Genomic DNA, 18385 nt, shown 5'->3' with positions numbered 1-18385 from the left:
TTGTTTACTACTAATTAAATAACTCAAAACAAACGTCTTTCAATGTACAATAAGACACTAGAACAATGTTCAGCGTGTAAATTGGCAAAGGAATATAGTTAACAATTGAAGATACATTTTATATAAATTATAATAAATTCAGTTTAAGGTTATAATCATGGAAAAGATTGATCGTAACGGTAAACCAATATATATATATATATGTACATTGTACTAAATAAATGTTTTAGCAGGTAAGGCACACTTCATATTAGCAACAAGCCATGATTTATTCAATATTGCAAAGGGTGAAATGAAGGACGAATTTCTTAGTAAATTATTCTCTAAATGAGTTTCCAAAGGAAACCCTCGGCTTCGATACTTTTACCTTGAAACTTCCAATTTCTAATATTGAAACATTTGTCAAAGTCTAAGTTGCTTCGTCTTAGCAAAGTAACTAAAATTGTGGAGTTCAATCAACTAATGGGAACTCAGAAAGGAACGGACTTTTTTTATTTGTACTAGCTAGAAAGCTGTAATAATGTTACCGTAGTACATAAAAAAAACATGTTGCAATCGTTTTTTACATTTAATAATAAAGAATTGGTTCTAAAAAAATTATTGCGCAGATTGTCTGCAACAAATATAAAAGAAATTTTAGCTAACTTCTTTAACGGGCTTAGTAATACACAACTCAACTAAAACAATGTCTCCACAATCATTATTTTATAAATTACAATTTTACGTCAATCAGTTTACTTATAATAGTAAAACATAAATGAAATATTTCATCATATCTGACAATGTGAAGTTAACATTTATTTGTAAAGGGACAAACCAATTTAATACGTTGAACCTTCGGGCTTCATTGAATCATTTAATGCATTGGAACAATTTACAGTGAAAATACCCATGTTATAAAACTCTCTTAATATTACTAAAATACTTGCATCTAGTTGTAAAGGGTTGAATGGACTCAAAAGAGGACAAATATAGAACTTTCTTTTGTTATATTGAAAGTTCGTTCGGAATCTTACCAATAAAAAGAGATCAACCTCTTTTACTGTCTGCAACTTACATGTGTTGTATGTCTTCGATAGAATATTACTCCTAACAGGTAAGTTTAAAACTTGTCTCCTGATTCTAAACTATGTGTATCGTATAATCAATGTATGACCAAGGTAATATTTTGAAACTGTTAAATTTGTATATAAATATTTGTGAAATATTGTACTCGTATACCTCATAGTATTACTGTATTGTTTTCTCCTGAGACCTTTTAAAGAATGCGCAATAATGTACTAACTGAATGATTGAATGCAAAAAGGGCTACAGCGACATTTTTGAGAAAATCGAGTTATACATTGTAACATTATCTCCATACATAACTTATCAAACTGTACAGGAAAGACTACAGCTGCATGCTCACAAATTTAAAAACATTTCAAATTTAGGTTACACATTGTGTATAAGAAGGACTTCAGTCCTTTTTTATGACAATTATAGTCACAGAATAAAAATAAAAATCAGCTGACGTCAAAAATTTTAATTGTTTACCGTGTTCAAATTAAAAAGGTAAAATAGTTATGGTGTATTTTTAACCAACAAACTGTTAATATTTAGATGAGTTAATAATATTAAAATTATAATATTCACCTAGAACTAAGCTAAAATTTTTATATATGTAAAAAATACGAACCGAAAGGACCTTGACGTATTTTGTCGTTTGACTATATCATGATGCTACGTAACGAAATGTCAATTTAGGTACAAACAAAACCAGGGCTTGGAACGTCCCTTTAAATACGTTACAAACTTCAATGTTTATTTTGACAAAACAATTTCTATTGTATTCAAAATATAGTTAGAACACTGTGCAAGCAACTGTGTCTAAAGGGATATTCTAAGAAAACCCTGCCTCTTCTAAGGTTCACTGAAATTAATGAAATGATTTACAATTTCATGGTAGGTTAAGTATCTCAGTTTATCTTGTATTAACTCTCAGTAATTAGTTCTTAGAAACTCACAACGAATCATTTCCCAGAAACTTCCCATAGAAGAATTTTATATTTTGGAAGAATATGCGGTAAAAATAAAGGGTGTCCCAATAAGAACGCCGGATTTGAAATGTTAACAAACCATATATTTTCTCACTAAATTTACAATATGAAACATGAATCTTAAAGCATAATATCTCCGATTAGTAATTGAGTATTATGTCTTGTAAGTGCCAACCTGCTGAATACTGACAAGCTCGACACCTCTTGACAAAGTTTTCCATCCCTTTTTCACACACTTCTTGTTGAATTCCATTAATGGCACGAATCATTTCCTCCTTCAAGTCTTGGATTGTTTGAGGATTATTGGCGAAAACAAGCGACTATAAATATCCCCAAAATAGAACTGAGCCAATTTATTCGAACTTATAAATCAATCTTCGGACAGATGGATCATTTGGTGCATTGTCCCGGCCGTAAATAGTGCGCACCTTCCGTACTTGAAGTGCACTTTAACTATGACCACGCGTTGTTCCGTCGTGTAGCGATTCATGACTACAAATGGGACCTAATACTGATAACATCGCTGATAATTCGGGAATTCCTATTGAAATACAGATAAGGATAAGACGCTCCTCAAATCCGGCGTTCTTACTGGGACACCCTTTACTATAGCTTACCGCAAAAAACTGCTTAATAGTTTAGTAAAAATACCATACAATATTTCGCTTCATATATTTTTTTATATCTAATTCAACCACCATACCATTTACTATCGTCCGAAATTCACTCTGGCCTTTAGGCCTACGATCTTAGGTAAAAAAAAAACTAGAAGAAATGAAATTTGATCGTATGAATTTAAAAGATTCTTTTATCATTTGAGGATTGAATTTCAAAGGCAAAATATTTTACCATGATGATTACCAAGGTCAATAAAGTGATAGATTTATCCATATCAGTATTCCCAGACAATTGTATGCAAAACACAAAGTTTATTGTGATTCCGAATTTAAATTCCCAAAAAAATACATTCATGGATACTTGCACAGAGACGCAATATTTTTTTAATATTTTTCTTAGAAACATATTTGATCAAATTACTTCGGCAACAATAATTCATTAGTGTTGGCCTTCCATTTCCATTCGTTCTTAGAACGCGCAGAATATAAATCCGCGTATTACGGCTGCTTTCATCGTGAATTTTCTGTTCTTTGGACTTTAGCAAAGTTATTTAATCCATATATTTTGACATGAACATGATAAAATGTGTTTAACTTAAAGTAATATTGTTTAATCAATCCATAATCAATTAGTATTAAAATTTGAGGCAAATTTTTGTTCTGACTCATTTAAAGTCAGTAGTTTAATCAATTTGTAAACATATTATCCTTTTTGGCAAACTAGCTTATAGAGAAGTAGCTACTAGAGTAGGTGGCATGGTAATAACTAGGCCGGGACTGACTCACTTTTTCATTTTGATGTCCCCAAAGGCCAAAAACACCACTTTTTCAAATTTTTATTTACGTCCGTTAACGCGATAACTTAAGAAATTTTTGTCCGATTTTGATTAAATTTGGTTTAAAGCTGTAAGACGGGGTTTTACAAAGGGTTATATCGGGTAAAAAATGTTTTTTTTTTCTATTTTTTTACCTTCAAGACACAAAATTTCACAATTTCTCTCTAGACCTTTTTAATGAGCTTAAAACACAAATAATTTAGTATTTCAACGTGTTTTTGTACGGTAATTGGTAACGGAGAAAATTTAAAAAAAATTGAATTTAATTTAGTTATTTTTTTGGAGAATATTGTAAAATGTTGTAGTTTTCTTGTTTGTAGACATATTTTGAGCAAATTTGGAAAATGTTTTATTTCTTACCAAACTATTAACATAAAAAAAAAACACTTTGACCGTCCCTGTTGCAGCAAACCTAAGTACTCGTTAAAGTAATTATATTTAAATAATGAATGAATGTGATAATTTTAAAGGAGACATTTTAGTATAAATCCAATCAGGCAAATGGAAATTCGCTTAATTCTGCAGGTTTCCTGCGGCGGGGGTATTTTATTAAAAGCCCGATGGTGGAGAACAGCTGGTCCCGGCTACGAACCATTCAACATTTAATTTATTTAATAATAAACTTCAATTTACATTTATAAACAAAGGCAAAATCTGATTTCATATAAAAAAACATTGATCAAATGACAATAGCGTCCAAATGGTCAAGTCCAAGCCCTTGTAGTAACGGATATTCGATATTATATTGCTTCTCTTCCATAACTGTTGCCATTGTTTATGTTGTTATTGGTTTTCTTACTTTCCTACAAATCGCTATTTATTGATAACGTGTACGTTATCATAAAGCTCATTTATCGTCAATTAAAATTGATGATCTAAGTAATATACTAAACATAAAATTTTGAAAAAATTGGAAACAGGTCAAAATTAACTTAATTTGGTGGAATCAAAAATAACTATTACTACATTAAAAAATGATATTGTGGCGTGATGGTGCCACATTTTAGTGACCTGGTCATGTGATTCGAGATCCACACCAAATCGTCCTTGCTGGAAACGTTAACTGAACATATTTATTAATGCAGAGGAGACAATTTACCGCAATTCACAGGCCCTAATAGCCAGCTTTGATGATTGTTTGATTAATTAATGCATTTATATCACAGAAATATGTACATTGTTCAACTTATGAAATAATTACTGTATGAGTTGACTGGACACAACGTGAACTAATATTTGATTTAATGACGAATAATAAATAATGGAATGAATGATATAGTGAATTGATACCATGACCTGAAATTACATATTATAAAGTACCAACACTACGACACAATACCTCAAAGGGGGCGTCCCCCCGTTTCCCACTAATTTACAGATCCATTCTTGGCGGCACCAGACACACGACAGAGCGTTTGATGATTCCTTTTGCCCGCCTGCTCCCTGCGCATGCGCGATCCGCTCTGGGGTCGAGACTAGGCGGGACATTTAAATACTTGCTGTGCTACGGAGATTGACTCCACAATATGGTTTACAACAAAGTCTATGCATAAAAATGTGATATCAGAATACCAACCAACAAGCTACACACAATTGTTAGCATATCATATAAAAACAAAAAACAAAAACTAAACAGAGTAAACAGCAAAGAAATTGCCATAATGCAAATGGTTTATTGTATATTTTAAAGCATTTTAATCTACCTCTAGGCTAACTTGCAGTGACACGTGAATGTGTACTACAAACGTCTCATAAAAATAGATGTCGGTTAACCGGGGCACGTTAGTAAAGCTTTTTCCTGATGAGAAATGCTTCTGTTGAATTGTAGGAGTGGGTATTATAAAATTATTATGATAAATTACAATTAAAGTTTCTTGAACCAACTAAGCTCAAAACAAGAGAATAATCTTTTCTAATGGTAGTACTGCTACAGTGTTTTTATAAGTTGTTTTAAATATACCAGCTGATGTAAACATTTGTTGTTTGTTGATTTTAGTGTTTTGTTTGTAGGCTAGAATGGTAAAGCAGTGTTGAAATGTATTGTGTAGGTATAATATTGGTAAAGGAAGGCCGCCGCTACGAAGGAGAGTATTTAGGAATGATTACAACGAAAGTTGAGGGCAGAAATTGCTGCAATGGGCCCCTAGTACTACCTAAATAAAACATACATAAAATCAATTATAATCTAAACTCTCTTCACCCTCTTTCCTGTTACCTCGATCATGTCATTTCATAATCACGCTGCATCCCTAGACTCACCCAACACCAGAACACATCCAACCCTCGTAAACATCCTCTGGAAAACGAAGTGTAATCCATCATGCTCGAAGTGGGCCCTTCAACACCATTGTGGGACGCATTAGCCAATCTGCCACCAACACCTGCTTCTAACACCCACAAAACGCCTCATAGTCTAACAATTCATCAAACTAGCAACCAGTCGTATCACAAAAACCAACTCATTAGCATTAAAACTTACCAAAACATCTCGACTACTTATGAAAACAACAAGGTACTTTTCTCTTTTTGGTCAAAGAGCATACATAAATCATACTGTATGATTATTTCACTTCTAAATTATAGTCTGCAACTTTTGGCGGGAAAGTTTAAAGTGGCTTTACGTGTTTCAACTGAGTTTGGAATTATTCAAGAGAATGAGTTTTTTATGAATCAGATGCACTTTTTGTGGATAATTATAATTGACTTTGAAGATAAAAATGTTGAAAGAGGGTTGTAAGATTATATTTACTTGTAACATTATTTAATTTAATAAAAGTTTTGTATATGGAAACAAATCACTAATAATTTTAAACCATTTATAATCCAAAACAAACAATAAAATACCAAACAATCATGTCAAAATATATGGATTAAATAACTTTGCTAAAGTCCAAAGAACAGAAAATTCACGATGAAAGCAGCCGTAATACGCATATTTATATTCTGGCGCGTTCTAAGAACGAATGGAAATGGAAGGCCAACACTAATGAATTATTGTTGCCGAAGTAATTTGATCAAATATGTTTCTAAGAAGAATATTAAAAAAATATTGCGTCTCTGTGCAAGTATCCATGAATGTATTTTTTGGGGAATTTAAATTCGGAATCACAATAAACTTTGTGTTTTGCATACAATCGTCAGGGAATACTGATATGGATAAATCTATCACTTTATTGACCTTGGTAATCATCATGGTAAAATATTTTGCCTTTGAAATTCAATCCTCAAATGATAAAAGAATCTTTTAAATTCATACTATCAAATTTCATTTCTTCTAGTTTTTTTTACCTAAGATCGTAGGCCTATAGGCCAGAGTGAATTCCGGACGATAGTAAATGGTATGGTGGTTAAATTATATATAAAAAAATATATGAAGCGAAATATTGTATGGTATTTTTACTAAACTATTAAGCAGTTATTTTGCGGTAAGCTATAGTATTTTTACCGCATATTCTTCCAAAATATAAAATTCTTCTATGGGAAGTTTCTGGGAAATGATTCGTTGTGAGTTTCTAAGAACTAATTACTGAGAGTTAAAAAAAGATAAATTGAGATACTTAACTTAACCATGAAATTGTGAATTATTTCATTATCAGTGAACCTATAAGTGTTTCTTAGAACAAACAACAAACAAGAGAAAAATCTCAGAAATTACAACTAATTTTACCCACAAAGATGCAGACATTATCTAATGGTAGTATTGCTACAGTGTTTCTAAAAGTGTTTAAAATATACCAGTTGATGTAAACATTACGTATTTGGGTTTTTATTGATATTAGTGGTAGTAGTGGTAGTAGTGATATTAGTGTTTGTAGGTTAGAATGATAATGCAGTGTTGAAATGTATTTGTTAGCGTAATATTGGTTAGGAAATATCGCTACTACGAAGGAGAGTATTTAGGAATGATTATAACAAAAGTTGAGGGGAGAAATATCTGCAATGGGCCCCTAGTACTACCTAAATAAAACATACATAAAATCAATTATAATCTAAACTCCCTTTGAGACCTATTTACCTCGATCATCGCGTCATTTCATAATCACGCTGCATCCCTAGACTCATCCAACACTAGAACACATCCAACCCTCTTAAACATCCTCTGGAAAACCAAGCATAATCCATCATGCTCGAAGTGGACCATTCAACACCATTGTGGGACGCATTAGCCAATCTGCCACCAACACCTGCTTCTAACACCCACAAAACGCCTCATAGTCTAACAATTCATCAAACTAGCAACCAGTCTCTGTCGTATCACAAAAACCAACTCATTAGCATTGAAAAATACCAAAACATCTCGACCACTTATGAAAACAACAAGGTACTTTTCTCTTTTTGGTCAAAGAGCATACATAAATCATACTGTATGATTATTTGGATTCTAAATTATAGTCTGCAACTTTTGGCGGGAAAGTTTAAAGTGGCTTTACGTGTTTCAACTGAGTTAGGAATTATTCAAGAGAATGAGTTTTTTATGAATCAGATGCACTTTTTGTGGATAATTATAATTGACTACGAAGATAAAACTATTGAAAAAGGATTGTAAATTTATGTTTATTTGAAACATTATTTTATTTGACATAAGTTTTGTGTATGAAAACAATTCACTAATAATTTTAAAATATTTATAATCCAAAATACAATGATCATAAACATTAAATATTTACAGATTCAAAACTATCGCATCCTGTGTTTATGCTAATATAGAACTAACCACTTATTTCACTAAACTGAAATTTTATAAAAAAAGCACTTGAAGTAGCTTAAAAGATATTTAAAAGATATTTTAGCTTTGCAAACCTTCTACTATGAACAAGCCTGCAAGTGGATGGCGAAATCCAATATTCATAAAAATCATCGGACCTCGAGCCGTGTTTCCATTTTTATTGAGATTGTTATTGCTTTTGTGTTAAAATGCAGAGCTATACTCGGAATGCAAATATAAAACAGTAGCCCTTCATCGTTTATGGATATGAAATCATAATAATGTATACACTATTTTGTAAAATGGTTTGATAAATATGTGATATTGGGGAAATATTTATTTCATTTTTTAAATTTAATGGAAGACTTGTTTCGTAAAATTGCATACACTATAAATCATCAAGTTTTTTTCCCTGTGAACACATGCATTAAATTGGTGGAAATTAAATAAAACTAATACTAAAAAAATGTTTAAGAAGACACAAAACTTTTACCAATGTAACATCTAACATACAGTTAATTTTTGTGTTTAATTGTGTTTACAATTTCCTTACTGATCCATAACAAATTATAATTCTAGAAGGCAGTATAACTACTAGTCCATGGCACTACATCCATTATCTACTAATTTTAAATAGCAATTTCTTTTGACTTGTAAAAAATAGAGATCATTATTTTAGTGGAGTTAACTAACTTACATTGCTTGGCATTTCAGAAGTTCCATATAATTTGTAGTACATTGAGACGCTATAAGAGATCATAGTGAATTATTTCTATTTTTCACAGTTTCAAACAACATTGCAAATTTTTTGGAATACAAATTAATATTTTACTAATTGCTTTTAAATTTTATCTATTAGTAGCTATTACCTACAAAACTCATGAAGTTGATTTGGTTGGGCAGTACCTAAGATACTGAATCAATATCAAACTATGTAGGTCAAGTTAGTCTAGAAGTATTGAGGCACTTTTCCTAGGAAGCTCGGGTTTAAGCTAAACCTTAGTGATGTTACATTTATACAAAAATCCACTGGTGTAGAAAATTGAACTCTTTTGTAAATAAGTATTCCTGAAACAATAAAAACTCTTATTTCTTATCGTAGAATAGTTGTTAAGCAGAAGCTAATAAAATTGTATATTTTTTCCAACTATGATCAAGAGAAACAAGATAGATGCAATAAGATATGATTTTATTGTTTCCTGTTTGATAATAAGTAAATTTGTAACCTATATAGAAAAAGATTTTTTTATTTTTATTATATATATATTTAACATAAAAATTAGGTAATGAACTTAACACTATTTCACTGTACGTAAATTTAACTCTAAAATATTTCCAAAATTAAATTTTTGGAGGGATCTCGACTGAATCTTCTCATTTCCTGTATTATATCTAATACTGAATCGAAATATTTAATATCGAAAATATAAGCAGCAGTCCAAATTATATTTTTATATATTTGAGGATGTCACTGTTGTGAGTGTTGAAAGAAAGTTAACATTGTTATCACTAATGTAAACATAAAAAATCTTATGTATGTACTCAAATACCATTTACCATTTACATTGTTTTGAATAATAGACAACGTAACACCTGTTTTAAACTTGACTTTACCTTAAAAGTATTTGTTGGTTTGAAAAAAAAAAGAATTACGTATGCACGATCAATCTAATGATAATAATTGTAAGTACCAACTTTTTACTTTAAAAAACGTGATTGAGCTAAACAATTTTTTTTAATATGTAGAGAGTTTTAGTTATATATGGTTATATGGCTGGAAATGCAAGTTTAAAGCTTTCCAAAATATAAACCAAATTTTATAAATCTGTTCCAATATGATAAAGTCAATGATAGAACTAAGATTGAATTGTTTGCCTTACTGATTTTAATATGCTGAAGAGGTGTAATATATTCTGCGAATACCAGGAAAGTACACAGCCTACTTAAATATACGTATTACATGAACGGCAATAATATTACAATGCTTTCCGTGTTGATAACTGAATAGAGTGCTTCAACATTTGATATTATACATTTCATAACCCCTAACAAGTTGTTGGGATGAGAAACCCTTAGCCTAGAATAATTGTATTGTTGCAAAATTTTGAAAAACATAGCGTTCTTCTCGTTTCTGTATTTCTATGAACAGATTTTGTTATAAAGAAAATATTCTTTTGAAGTCATAAGTAAATTTTAGTTTCAAATTGTCTTTGTAGTTAATCCATATGCTTAGGATTAAAAGATTTAAGATTAGAGACTCTTTCCAAATGCAAACTAAGCGTTTAAAACAAAACTAACAACTAACTTCTCTCAAATATCTCCATAGTATAATACATTGCTATATTATGATCAAATGCGTCTAACATCAATTACACTAAATTACACTATAAGCGGGCTCAACCCTGAGGTAAGGCCAATTACCATATTCGAGGCCACTTCAAGTATTTCGAATTGTGGAAGTTTCCTTGTTAGAGAATAATAAGGCGCGCTTGTACTACTAATATTTTTAACAGGCATAGCAATCAATTAGAGCTTATGATGAATTTAATGTTTACACACGTGAATGTATTATGCACTCACAAGTATTTTGTAATATAATTTAAATTTTATAATTTTCATTTATATATAACGGATTTACAACTGTAGATAATCATAGCAAAATAGTATACAAACAAGGAACGTGGTATAGCACAATTTGAAATTAATGAGGTTAACCTAAATGTACTAAAAATAAATATTTAACAAAAATTTATCCTGTTTTGATTTAAAATAAACAGTTTTATGTACTATTTTAGATCACTATTAGATCACTATTTATCACTATTTCACTATTTCTCTATTTCACTATCAATCTATAATCAATTTAATTAATCAACTCATGAAGTTGATTTGGTTGGGTAGTACCCAAGATACTGAATCAATATCAAACTATGTAGGTCAAAGCTTGTCTAGAAGTATTAGGGCACTTTTCCTAGGAAGCTCGGGTTTAAGCTAACCCTTAAAAGGTGAATTTAATCAATCATTTTCACTAGATCACTATTTTTTAGTGTAGATCACTATTTTATCATGCTTATAAATTGGTATTGTGACAAACTTCTAAAGAAATATCTTACTACAAAATCTATAATATATCAATTTGATAAAAATATTCGTAGCCAAGTCTGTTCAAGGCTTGGCTGTTTATCAACTACTTACCATATTGAGGGTTGGGCTTGGGGCTTTGAAGTCCTAGATATTGAGCTGATCAAGAATTTAATGAATGGAGGATTTGGTTTTGTTAATATAAAAAAACCTATTTCTCGGGTTTATACGCCTATGAAAAAGTGTAGCCTACTAATCAACTGTTATTTACATTCTTATTAAATAATATAGTTTGCCTTGAATATGTTGAAAGTATTAATCAAAATAATAAATCAGTGAGAAAGTTATCATTAGATTTATAAGTTTTTTATGAGTTTCAAAATGTTTAAATTAAACTTGATTAGTTATACTTACATAAAATACATATAAATAAAAAAGAAATGATCCTAAGGAAATATATTGTTTAACAATAAATCGGATATAATTTTAATCTGTAAAAATTTGAATTATTTTTGTTGATAGGCGTAATAAAAATTAACTTAAATTTACAGAAGATTTCTTTTTCATATTAACTAATTTAATAATATTGATAATGATATTTGTATTACACATTTTAAAACTAAATTTATAATAAATGTAAAAAAATCATGGACTAAGCGTTGTTGTACCATATTTTACACTTTATTACAATATTTGCGTCATGGATAACTATATGATCACTCAGTCAGCTTTATAAGGCTTAAGCACTATTTCACTTTTGATGAAAAGTAACTTTGTGACTTACAGCTTAAGACTGATTTATCAAACATATAATGGCCTGTGAGTATGCTTTATGAATTCTAAATTTTCGTTTACTATTTAACGCTGTTTTACGAAGTACGATTTTAATATTTTGATGATAATTTTTATATTAGAAAAAATATTTACAACTTATTTTGTCATAATAATAATAAGGCATATGGATATTACGCTTGTGCATTTTGTAATTCTTTGGACAAATTATTTTGAAGCAATCTACTCATACAAGTTCTCAGTGTCATAAGGTAAACATGAAAAAGTATTGGAAATAATGAATTACTTAAAATAAATAAATAAAAATTACTTATAAATTTATAAATCTATTTCTTATAAAACTGGAAATAAAGCATGTATTGCATAGGTTACAGACAATGTTTTATCTTAAAAAAAGATTAAATATTAAGTAGGAATAAGCTATTTAATGCATACAAAGATATACAGTACACTATTTTACAATGCAATCAAAGCTGTATAAATAATTTAAAATGAATTAAATGTTTTGTAATGCTTTTAAATTTAGGTTATATAGTAAATAACTAGACATTAACACGAGAAAAATTGTATAAAAATATTTTGAACTCGAATACTAATTGCAAAGATTTAATCTGTTACCAAAATAATAGCACGATGTCAATGTTCCTCAGATTTAAAGTATCAAATCATTTAATTAAAAGTACTATCTTTTTACAAAGCAGACATTCATATTGACAACCTGATAGAATTACAATAATAAATGCTGATGAATAGTAATACATTTCCCCTACTATGTTGTATTTTTAATTCACCACTGCAGCATAATTTTATTTCCTGTTTAAACTGAACCGGCTTCCAGGAAACCCCCTAAAAATATGCTAAGCTTTGTTACAATTCACAAATTATTGTTAGGGATGTTTAATAATTTGAGTTAAGGTTAACGAAATATTTACTGAAATACAAAGTGTCACTGAAGATTTGGGATATTGAAATAGCATCAGGTGGGTAAAGTGCCGCTTCGCAGCGTTGGTTTTGAAATATTAATTCAACGAGGGCGTTCTGCTTAGTTGATAACTAAATACGCGCTGTTGACCTGAACGTTTAAGGTAACGTTTTACCAGATGAATCTTAATGCCATTAAACTGAAGTTTTAAAATAAATATTTTGTTTAAAAAGAACAAGAGTTCTTTAATGTATATCTATTAAAAGATTTAAGAAAATTATATTTATCTATTATATTTATTTACCCAACGAAATCTACATAACCCAACAAGTGGTTAAATGATACATTATCATATATTATCATATTATATATCCAGTAGAAAATTGGTATCATTGAGTAGGTGAATGAAGTACATGTTCTGTTTGGATATACTTTTGTGGTTTTTTTAACCTTAATAGGTAACCGTCCTGTATGGCAAAACCTATCGGGCGTAATATTTGTAAGTAGCCTACAGTAATGTATTTAAATGTATTTTTAACTCCCTCGTACTTTGTACTAATAAGGAACATGTGTTTTTTCCATTTGGATTTAAAGTATGGAGTTCATTTAGCATTGGATCTATAATATGATTTAGATTACGAGTAATCAAACTTTTAACTTAACACAATAATGTTTAACATTTTTAACTACGGCCGATTTTTTAACTGGCAGTTTCAGTTCAGTTCTTAGAATTGTAAAGATTCACACATAACAGCATTGTTTACTTGCTTAAAAGCATTTTTACTTAACAATAGAAGTAACGGACCAATGATATTCAGGGATTGAGAGAAAAGAAGTAAAATTGTAATGCTTTGAACTTCAATTAATCAGCTGTTTAGACCAATTTAATTGTTAATGAGTGCTACAATGAGTCGTTGCATCACTGTCAGTGGCAATGAGAGGTCATAAACGAAAATATAATCTCTCTTAGATGTTATAAATAGTGATTGTTAGTAATCAAAACACCGTCGTAGGTAAAGTAGTGTACGCAACTCGCGTAAATAGTCTTAATGACACTCGTAGAAGATTTTAAGACACTCGCCAAGGCTAATTTTTTATTCGGGTCGTTAACACAAATTTTAACGTGATCGTTGAGTTAACTACTATTTTGAGTCACTGACAAGTCATCCATTTTCTTAATGCTTTAATCATCATGAGAATACTAAATAAAACCATTTAATTTTTGATAAATTTATAACTTCACACCATATTTGCGTATTCAAAATTAATTATGAATAACGTAAATCCAAGCAAACATTTTTCACAAAAACTTGTTTAGTGTAGAGAACCTAACGGTGGCTAAGTTTGAAAATGAATTCCTACACAAATCATTTTTATGTGAAGACATTTAAATAAGACCCACTCGTTTGTGGTCTAAGTGTCTCTGAATCCACTGATCCCGCAGTTCAAAGTCAACCCGGGAAATAACAAGTCACGTGATCTCTAGATTGCGTCATGGCGTCGCTTTGTACTCCAGTCTCTCCAGTCTCATTATAGACTACTTGAGTTGGGGTTTGTGTGTGCCTGATCCTGTCCTTCTTTATTTCTGTCTTTCCCCTTCTTTAAAAACTTTTCTCCTCACCATCATTTCATTCCTTATTTTTTTGTCTTTCGAGAATAAAAACTAGATTTAATCCATCTGCTAATAATTAGCAATAATTTATACAATAAATATAATATTTTATATTTTGTATCTTATATCGTATTTCGTATATCTTATATCTCATATCTCATATCTCATATCTCATATCTCATATCTCATATCTCATATCTCATATCTCATATCTCATATCTCATATCTCATATCTCATATCTCATATCTCATATCTCATATCTCATATCTCATATCTCATATCTCATATCTCATATCTCATATCTCATATCTCATATCTCATATCTCATATCTCATATCTCATATCTCATATCTCATATCTCATATCTTATATCTTATATTAATTATGATTTTTGTATTAAGAGTTATATTTATATTTTATATTACATTTTTTTACATTATATTTCAATAAATTCTGATTGAGCTTTAAAAGTATAATATAATACATAATAATTGTGTACTGTATACCTACCTACTGTATCTATATGTTGGTGAGTATAATAGTGGTTATGGTTCACGAATTAAAATCCTTCAAATAATCCTTCTGGAATACATTGTGTTTTGGATATTAACATTTACATATTCAATATTGTATCTTTCGTTTAAAGATTTCATGTAATCTTTGAACGTGTACATGTAAAATATAGTCGTATTACATCTACATAACTTTCATAGTAATTTTCCTTTACATATAAATTTAATAAACATTAATAAAAAAAAAATATTTCTTTTCTTTTTCAAAGGCAGTATGTCACTTGTAAGTAAAACGATCTTGAATCCAATTTACAATCTAACTATGAAGCTTATTATAAAATATTTACGAGGTGCACCGATCCTAAGTATATATGACTTCAAAAAGTTTTTATACCATAAATTTAGACTATTTCAGTATACATTAGCGAATTATTATAAATACTTTTGTTTGTGAGAGAAAGAAATTGGAATGGATTGTTTACAAGTTGTTGGCAAATAAAAGATAAAGTAATAACGGGAAAGTCGTGCAATAGACTTCCCAGACTACGTGAGGCACATGCCGGACTTCCGTTGAAGATCGGAAGTTTCAAGGTTTGAAGTAGTCTTCTCTACTTTACTCAGGTTGAAGTATAGACAGTCTTACAATATATTTCTTGGAAAGAACTCTAGCAGCAGTTGTTTCTTATTTGTTTGAAGGATAAAATTAAAGTTATACGAAATGATTCTTTGTAGCTAGTAAGAACTGTGGTACAACACATACTTCCATAACACTGGCGTCCAGATTTTCGTTCAAGAAAACTAAATTTTATTAATAATTAACAAAAATAATGATTTATGAGGTTACTGCTAAATCCATTCCTTTAGTTACTAACAGCATAGCCACTATTTAATGTCTAAAAATAGTTATAACATTGGTTTTTTTGTGTTTACTTGTTCTTTATTGATAATGTACATAGTTTTTAGGGGGTATAAAACATTTGTTAATTGTGCAGGTTGAATTAAAAACTAATTAATTTATTTACTGTAAAATATCTTACAGAATTGAATCGGAGAATAATATAATTAATAACCAATTAAGTAGATTTCAAAACCACATTTCCTGTAACATGAATGCTTAACGCAATATTTTTTAAAAAGGTCTTTTGATAAAGCAATTATAACGCTTTGAGATGGATTTCTCTGTAAACCAATTAATTAGCTAAGTGAAGAGAGGTTCTCAGAACCATTGAGATGGATTCTTGCCGTAACAGTTTTTGTATCTACTAAAATAACTGTAACACCATTTTTCATTATTGCTTTTAAATACTCGTGTTTTCTTATATTATCCTATTAGATTTTTTTTAATATTTTTTTTCGGGTTTAGAATGTATTTGACCGATTTCATTTTCTATGAAAAGGTTTGATTGTTCAAAAGTCTTACCATACAAATAATTCAATTTAGTACTTGATTTGATTTCAATATTTGCCATTGGTTTAGTTTTATGTTTTTTCGTAGTGTTGTTATAAGAAAACTATGTTACAATGTTACCGTAATGAGTTATATTATACTTAATAGGTAATACAACTTTCTACAGTAATATTTTAGAGCTTTTGCATGTCAAATATCCGTCAATCTTTCAAATAACTGTCCGGTAAGTATGAAGACTTACCTATGAAGTATATTTTATTTAATATTATAACTACCGAAGTTACTCTGGACTATAGGCAAATCCAAAAAAGAAAATAATGAAAAAATATTTAAAAATGTTGATAACCACCAAACATATCCAGGCTGGTATACTTCTCGATCATTAGTCTTATAGTAAAAGGTTCTGACTAATGAAACAGCTGGTCTTATCAACAAACATACGCAAGGCATACTCCATTCTAAAATAATAATTTACCAATATTTGGCGTAAAACACGCATCTAAGAAGACAAGAATTCAATGATAATAATTAAAAATTAAATTACTTTACCAAAACTTACTCTCTAGTGAAAACATTTGTGGGATCCACACATTTCAAGAAAACCAATAATAGTTCAATTATAACCTATAAAAACTACCATTGGCAAAAATTATGGAATAACTGAGGGTGCAAAGTTACCAATGTTACACATTTGGAATGAAAAGCTTTGTTGTTTTTCACCCCCTTTATTGATTCCTGGTGGGGGGTGCGGGGGGCGCAGGGGGGGTTCACTGCTTCACTGGACCATTTGACATATTGAACTGTCAATGGATTGCTACTGACTCTTCCATTAGACGCTTTTCAACGTTTTATGAAACTTGTTTTGAGTGCTATTTATTTTTAATAACAATACCCCCGCCGCAGCAAACCTGCCGACTAAGCGAATTTCCATTTGTCTGAATTGATTTTCAGTTAAATATATTTTAATAAGATTAGGTTTAACGAGTACCTAGGTTTGCTGCTACAAGGAAACTAATAAAGTGTGTTTTTGAGTAAAATATTGATAGCTTAGTAGAAAATAAATAAATTTGCCAAGTTTGATCAAAATATATTCATAAACAAGCAAACTACAACATTTGACAATATTCTCCATTAAAATAACATGGGAATTTTAAATTTACAATTTTTTTAATTTTCTCCGTTACTAATAATCGAACAAAAATACTTTCATATACTAAATTATTTGTTTTTTTAAGCTCTTTAAAAGGGTCTAAAGAGAAATTGGGAAATTTTGTGTTTTGAGGGTCAAAAGTGAGAAAAACCAATTTTTACCCCATAAAACCCCCTGTAAAGCCCCGTTCCCATGGTCCGATCATGCTGGTTCGCGAACTCATTCAAGTTTATCCCGATTTACACCTTTAAACCAAATTTCATCAAAATCGGACAAAAATTACTCAAGTTATCGCGTTTACGGACGTGTATATATATATATATATATGTCTATATATATATACATATATAAAAATTTGAACGAATAGTGTTTTTGGCCTCTGGGGACATCAAAATGAAAAAGTAAATCGGTCCCGGGTCTAGGTCTTACCGTGCCACCTACGGTAATAGCTACTTCCCTATAGGGAAATTCGCTAAAAAATCTGTGTCCTAAGTTAAATATCTAAATATTCAATGTAAATTTGCTTTTAATCACAAAATAGTCTTTGCACAGATATATCTTAATTGAACTGATATGATATATAACTGATTCTAGACTAATTTGCACATAATCACTTCAATCGATTTCTACAGATATAGGGAGTTTTGTGTTTTTGTAATTATTATATACATAGCCTACTGATGTACAATTAAAAAGGCACTAGAACTAAG

At 29.9% G+C, this 18385-nt stretch overlaps 1 protein-coding gene across 4 annotated transcripts in view; it reads left to right on the top strand.

Annotated features, from left to right (window-relative positions):
• LOC129001606 (cubilin-like) overlaps nt 1–18385 on the top strand; it is an 85625-nt gene that overhangs the window by 44477 nt on the left and 22763 nt on the right. The window contains exon 1 of one of the 4 annotated variants that reach the window (XM_054428965.1): nt 15385–15400. The exons of the other annotated variants lie outside the window; for them this stretch is intronic. The gene's annotated coding sequence lies outside the window, so the exon portion shown is untranslated. Of the gene's footprint in view, nt 1–15384; nt 15401–18385 lie in introns of those variants that run through there. 4 annotated transcript variants of the gene reach the window in all.

Source organism: Macrosteles quadrilineatus, unplaced genomic scaffold (assembly GCF_028750875.1).
Source record: "Macrosteles quadrilineatus isolate MER2022 unplaced genomic scaffold, UCM_ALF_1.0 Scaffold_8__2_contigs__length_117827958, whole genome shotgun sequence".
Taxonomy (NCBI): domain Eukaryota; kingdom Metazoa; phylum Arthropoda; class Insecta; order Hemiptera; family Cicadellidae; genus Macrosteles; species Macrosteles quadrilineatus.
Note: the sequence above shows the minus strand (reverse complement) of the source record. Positions and strands in the feature narration are given on the sequence as shown.